We start from the raw sequence: 6149 nt of genomic DNA, 5'->3' as shown, positions 1-6149 counted from the left end.
CCCTGGATACTAATCTCAAGACTTTCTTCCAAAAACAGACATTTTTGTTCTTTCTGCAGGTTGTGGACACAGTAGTAGAATGCTAAACTTGTGTGACTGAAATAAATTGTCTTATTCCCATGCCAAGGATGTGCCCTGGTAGGAGCTTCTGCTGTTTAAGGAGGAACTGAAGGACTCATGTTTGATGGAACTTCCTGAATTAAGTAAACTGAAGAATTCACATTAAATGGATCATCCCTGAATTATTGGAAAGCTAAAGCCTCATTCTATCATTTTCTTTATTCATTGACTCTTCTGTCAACATCTATTGAACACCTACTATGTGCTAGAAACTGTACTGGTAGCTGAGGCCATGGGAACAAAGTCTCTCCTCTTACTCAAGTTGGGTGAATGAAGGATGTCTTCCCAGTAAAGGCCATGTGTGAGCTGAGACTATAAAAAGCGAGTACAAATCAGGCAGGGAAAGTCGGAGGACAAGTAGCTGAACTGTGTTCCAGTGTGAGGAGAACACAATACGCCAGAAAGACAACTGACACTGTGTCAGGGGTTAGTTTGAGAACCAGGCTGGGATAAGATGAAACTCGAGAAAGTATGGCCAACGGATGAAGGACTTGAGACATTAGAGAATTTGTCCTTCATCCTTTTAACAGAGAAACACGAAGAATTTTACATAGAGGTGTGACGAGGGATGGGAACATAGAGAGACTGGAACTCAGAGGCCACTGAGATTGTCAGCAGCGACCACAGCTGCTTCAGAAAGCGGTTTGCTGTCTCTTGGGAAGTTAAGCACATGTTGACCACGTGGAAACCCATAAGCCAGTGGAAACACAGACGTCCTTCCGCAAAGGGACACAAAACCTCGGTGACTTTTCATAGTATAACACACACACACACACACACGCACGCACACACTCAAAGCTCTTTCCCCCAGGCCATACATTTGTAGACATATATTAACAGGTTGGCTTTCCTGGGGCTCAGTGCTAAAGACTCCCTGCCAACGCAGGAGACACAGGAGATGCGGGCTTGATCCCTGGGTCAGAAAGATGTCCTGAAAGAGGAAAGGACAACCCACTCCAGTATTTTTGCCTGGAAAATCGCACGGATTGAGGAGCCTGGTGCCAGGCTCCTCAGTCCATGGCGTCGCAGAAGAGTCGGACATGATTTAGCGGCTAAACCCCACCACCAACGAAATTAGGCTGTGGGGAACATCCATTTCAGCAGTCACAGGAGCAGAGACTGAGAGCTAGGAAAGGCAAGGCCTGTCCAGCGTAAGTCAGCTAACGAGTGGTGTGACCAGACTTCCAGCCAACCTTCCCATCCAGTTCATGACCTCGTGCACTCAGAAAGACCCCACGGGACCCGAGTGAGCAGCAGCTCTTTTTAAACAGGACTCAGCGGTGGGGAGTGTCTCGTGCTGCTGTGGACACTCCGATGCTGAAACTAGAGTCTGCAGCAGTGTTTCTTCCGACTCCGGCACTCTCCAGGCAGGATGACACACCCGTGGGTGTTCTGATACCTGCAGGCACCACCCATTTTCTCACATTCAAGGTTTTTCTTTTTTCCTTTCCCTATAAAGGAAGGGGAGGTGGAAAAGAAACAAATAAGTAAGGCATGAGTAACTAAAGCTACCAGAATTCATCTTGTACAGCAAGGAACTCCAAATTACAGTCCACAGGGACACAACTGGCACCCTTCTTGGTCTGGTGTGACCTACCAGCTTAGAATGTTTTTCCACACTTTTTTAAATTGTAGAAAAGCTGAGAAGGGGCCATAAATTGTTCTATAGGAAGGTGATCGTGTTCATTCATTTAAACAGGGTCTATGGGGCTTCCCTGATGGCTCAGTGGTAGAGAATCCGCCTGGCAGTGCAGGAGACATAGGAGGCGCAGGTTCGATCCCTGGGTCAGGAAGATCCCCTGGAGAAGCGAATGGCAGCCCACTCCAGTATCCTTGCCTGGAGAATCCCATGGACAGAGGAGCCTGGTGGGCGACAGTCCATGGGGTCGCGAAGAGTGGACCACAACTGAGTGACTAAACAACTGGACCTGCTTGGTTAATGAATTCTGAGCGGAACTGATGTTTCCCTTCAGGGCTGGGGCCCTTAATCACCATCACAAGAGTCCTGAGAGCGCCTTGCTCGGACACAGGACCAGCAGCACCCGCGGTGGTGGCTGCTCCTCAGGGGTGGGGGGTCTGATCAGAGCACGCGGGCCCTCCCGGGTTGGCATCATTTGAGCAAGAATTAACTTTGGCTCTTTTAAGATGCTACGATCTGGAGGCGCTGTCACCATAGCACAGCTTGGAGCACGCTGTCACATGAGGAGGGTTGCAGGGAAAATGCAGGACACCCAGTTTAGCTTGGATTGCAGGTGAACAACAAATAACCTTGTAGGATAAGTATGTCCCAAGTGATGCACAGAGTATTTGTTGCTTATATATAAACAAATATATAAAATTATATATTTATATGTGTAAACATCGGAGAAGGCAATGGCAACCCACTCCAGTACTCTTGCCTGGAAAATCTCATGGACAGAGGAGCCTGGTAGGCTGCAGTCCATGGGGTATATAAACAAATATATAAATTTGTCGTTTATATAATTCAGTAAGTAAATTTGTTTTTTAAGATTGTTGAATGTTTAATAAAAACGTGGTCTTTGGAATCAAACCCACTTGGGCTTGTGTTGTAGTCCTCCCTACACACAATCGGCACAACTTTGAACAAATTACTTTATTTCTAAATCCCAGCTGTAAAACGGGGCTAAAAACACCTATCCCATAAATACTGCTATGAGGAATACATTTGGGATAAGACATTAAAAGTTTCAGTGTCTCAGTAAAGAGGAAGGGGTCAATATCATTTGCTATTACTATTAGTGTTGCTGTTAGTCAAGTGGAAATGATTTGTAAGCTGTAAAGTCTATCTATCACCATTACAATTTATGGACTTAGTACCAACTAGTTAAGGGCAATCGTGGGAGACTATTTTTCACTTTAAGCTTCTCTTTCCTTATTTGAAAAATAGAGCATATTGTATATGCATACTTCTTTCAGATATATTTTTCAGTTGTTATGTATTTCAGTATATCACTGAATGAGGAATCAACCTGACTTTGCCTACTCCAGGCTTCAAGTTTGGAGCCAGCTGTAGCCGCCAGTTACCTGGTACCGTCTGGATAAGACATATGAGTAACAGGAAGAGAAGGTGCAGGAGCCTCATGATGGAAGAGGAGCTTTCTGGATTCCAGGTCGACCCGGCAGTGTCTGATGGCACACCTGAATCGGGCAGGTGATCTGGGAAAGAGTTTGAAAAACAGGTAGTGAGAAAAGACTTGTATTCCGACTGGTGGTGGTACTGTGCTCAGTCGGTTCGACTCTTTGCAGCCCTATGGAATGCAGCCCACTAGGTTCCTCTGTTTATGGAATCTTCCAGGCAAGAGTACTGGAGTGGGTTGCCATTTCCTACTCCAGGGGATCTTGCTGATCCAGGGATCAGATCTGCATCTCTTGTGTTTCCTTACCACTGCGCCACCTGGAAAGTCCCTACTAGAGGTGTTCAGTTATGGCCTGGGAGTAATTTGAGGGTGTTTCATCTATGGACACAGAGTCACAGACCCAAGTATCTGCTTTTTGTAAAGGAAGAGGTTTGCAGGAAGTCAGGGTTTCCACATTGATTCTCACTTCTGCTTATGGCTCTGAGGTTTGGGGCTTTTTTGTTTTGAGAAAAATCGTTAAAAATTGAATTCTGTTAACAAATTATTCATCTATTTATTCAGCTTTATTGCATATCTCTGCATCCATCTCTTTCTCCTTTCAGAATAAATACTGTCCCCCCCCGCCCTCCACACACACACCTTTTCCAATTAAAAAGTAAAAAGAATTTTGGAAACAGAAATTATCTTCTCTCCTTTTGCACTCTCAACATATTTCTTGCTACCATTTCCAGAGAGACTGATCCATCCTAAGCAAGCTTACCAGGCCATCTCTTGCATAGACCACAACCAGGTGAGGCTTTACAGGCTAGAGTATTACATCAACATATTCTTAAATTAAAAGCATAGAAGGGTTCTAGCTGTGAGGCTTCCCAGGTGGTCCTAGTGCTAAAGAGCTCACCTGCCAATGCAGGAGATGCAGTTTTGATCTCTGGGTCAGGAAGATCCCCTGATGTCAAACAACTCACTCCACCATTCTTGCCTGGGAAATCCCATGGCCAGAGTGGCCTGGTGTGCTGTAGTCCGTGGGGTTGAAAGGAGTTGGACATGACTGAAGTGACTTAGCACAAACGCATACCAGGTAAATAACTGAAAAGTTTCTGCACCTCTTCCTTCTCTCCACTCAGTTTTGCTTTACAGTGTTCATATCTCCCTTTTTCTTTATATGTAAATTTCTAAAGCAACAAGTCCTGTTTTATTATCTCACGTTCTCAGCACCTAGAACAGTTCCTGGTATAGAGCAGATAGTCAGCCAAACGTTTGTATGAACAGGTCCTAGTATGGAAAAGTCAACCTGTGGGTGAATGAATAAATGGATGAATGGAGGGAGTCAGGGAGGGAAGGAGAAAAGGAAGGAAGGCTAGGGCCTAATCCTTAGGGTTTTGAGGGTCTGGAGAGAGCCCATTAAGTTGCTTTATCGTTCCCGAGCACAAGCACTCACTCACCCATTCCCAACATAACAGGTCAAAGCAGGTCATAATACGTCATGGTCTCTAGCTTTCACTCACCCACCTCTCTTCCATCTCACATGAACTATATGTTCTGACGTTTTTCTCTCTGTCCTGAGGCAACTTAGCAATAAAATGTTTTCACTTTTAATCTTTTGATCAGCATTTGAATCTTTCACTAAGTGGAGATCTATTTTAGTTTAGTGACATCAAGGTAAAAATAGAGTGAGTGTTTGCAGTAAGCTGTTTAAATAAGTCTTACTTAATTCTGTTGAATAGCTGTGAGGGTTTTACTTCCTTGGTCCCAGCAACAGTACTTTTATAATAATAGAAAAGAAAGTATAAACTAAAAGTATTGGGTCACATTTCTCTCTTGTACTTTTATACTGAAAGTGATCCTTTAAACTGACTCCCTAAATGTTACACATCTATTCCTACCCCTTCTTCAACCACAGATGTCTCTCTCTCTCCTGAAAACCTACCTTGCAGTTGGTTGCTCCGCCCTTCTCAGGTGGACTGCGACCCATCCACTCAGGCAGAGACACCTGAGGGACCCTGTCCATGGCTACACAATTAGGGGCCAGGTCAACAAAGGGCAGAAGAAGGGGTGAGTGAGGTCACACAGGATGCCTTGTGATCCCTGTTGGCAGGAGTCATTCTGGGGGAGGAGGGGCAACCAGCCAGACTTGATGGTACCAATCCTCCTGAGAGTGATGAGAGGAAGTGGGGGGCTGCAGACACTCCTTCCAAAGAGTTTTGCTGAAGAACTAAGTGCAAAGAAGATTGAGCTGATGATTGCTATCATGTCAAAGAAGACCTGTTTTGTTGTTTTAGGGTTTTTTTTTTTTTATAAAAAAACATGGCTTTTTGGGGTGTTTTTTGCTTGTCTGTTTTATAAATTATGGCCTCTCCTTTAACATGTGGAATCTTAGTTCCCCAACCCGGGATGGAATCCAGCCCCCTGCATTGGCAGAATGAAGTCTTTAACCATTGGACTGCCGGGTAAATCCCTGGTTTTGGTTTTTATAGATTCAGTGCTATTGCTGCCAAGTCGCTTCAGTCGTGTCTGACCCTGCGCGACCCCATAGACGGCAGCCCACCAGGCTTCCCCGTCCCTGGGATTCTCCAGGCAAGAACACTGGAGTGGGTTGCCATTTCCTTCTCCAATGCATGAAAGTGAAAAGTGAAAGTGAAGTCGCTCAGTCGTGTCCGACTCCCAGCAACCCCATGGACTGCAGCCCACCAGACTCCTCCATCCATGGGGTTTTCCAGGCAAGAGTACTGGAGTGGGTGCCATTGCCTTCTCCATAGATTGAGTAGACGGGGGCAAGAGGTAGAGCCGATTTGGGCCTCACCCACAAGTAAGCAAGAGAAATGAGACCCAGGACCCCGGTGGAAAGGTTGGCCTTAGACCAGAGGGGGAGCCTGTTTGGTTCATGAGTCACATGGAAAAGCCATCCTCTTCTTGGTGCTGAAATTAGAAGAG

At 45.5% G+C, this 6149-nt stretch overlaps 1 long non-coding RNA gene across 1 annotated transcript; it reads right to left on the bottom strand.

Moving 5' to 3' along the window:
• On the bottom strand, positions 1197-5183 carry LOC102186929. Its single transcript, XR_311148.1, has 3 exons — positions 5146-5183; positions 3166-3297; positions 1197-1571 (listed from the first exon to the last, which is right to left on the bottom strand). It is a non-coding gene; the product is annotated as an uncharacterized LOC102186929 (long non-coding RNA).

Source organism: Capra hircus, chromosome 27 (genome assembly GCF_001704415.2).
Source record: "Capra hircus breed San Clemente chromosome 27, ASM170441v1, whole genome shotgun sequence".
NCBI lineage: Eukaryota > Metazoa > Chordata > Mammalia > Artiodactyla > Bovidae > Capra > Capra hircus.
The sequence above is the reverse complement of the archived record's forward strand: the minus strand, read 5'-3'. Positions and strand labels throughout refer to the sequence as shown.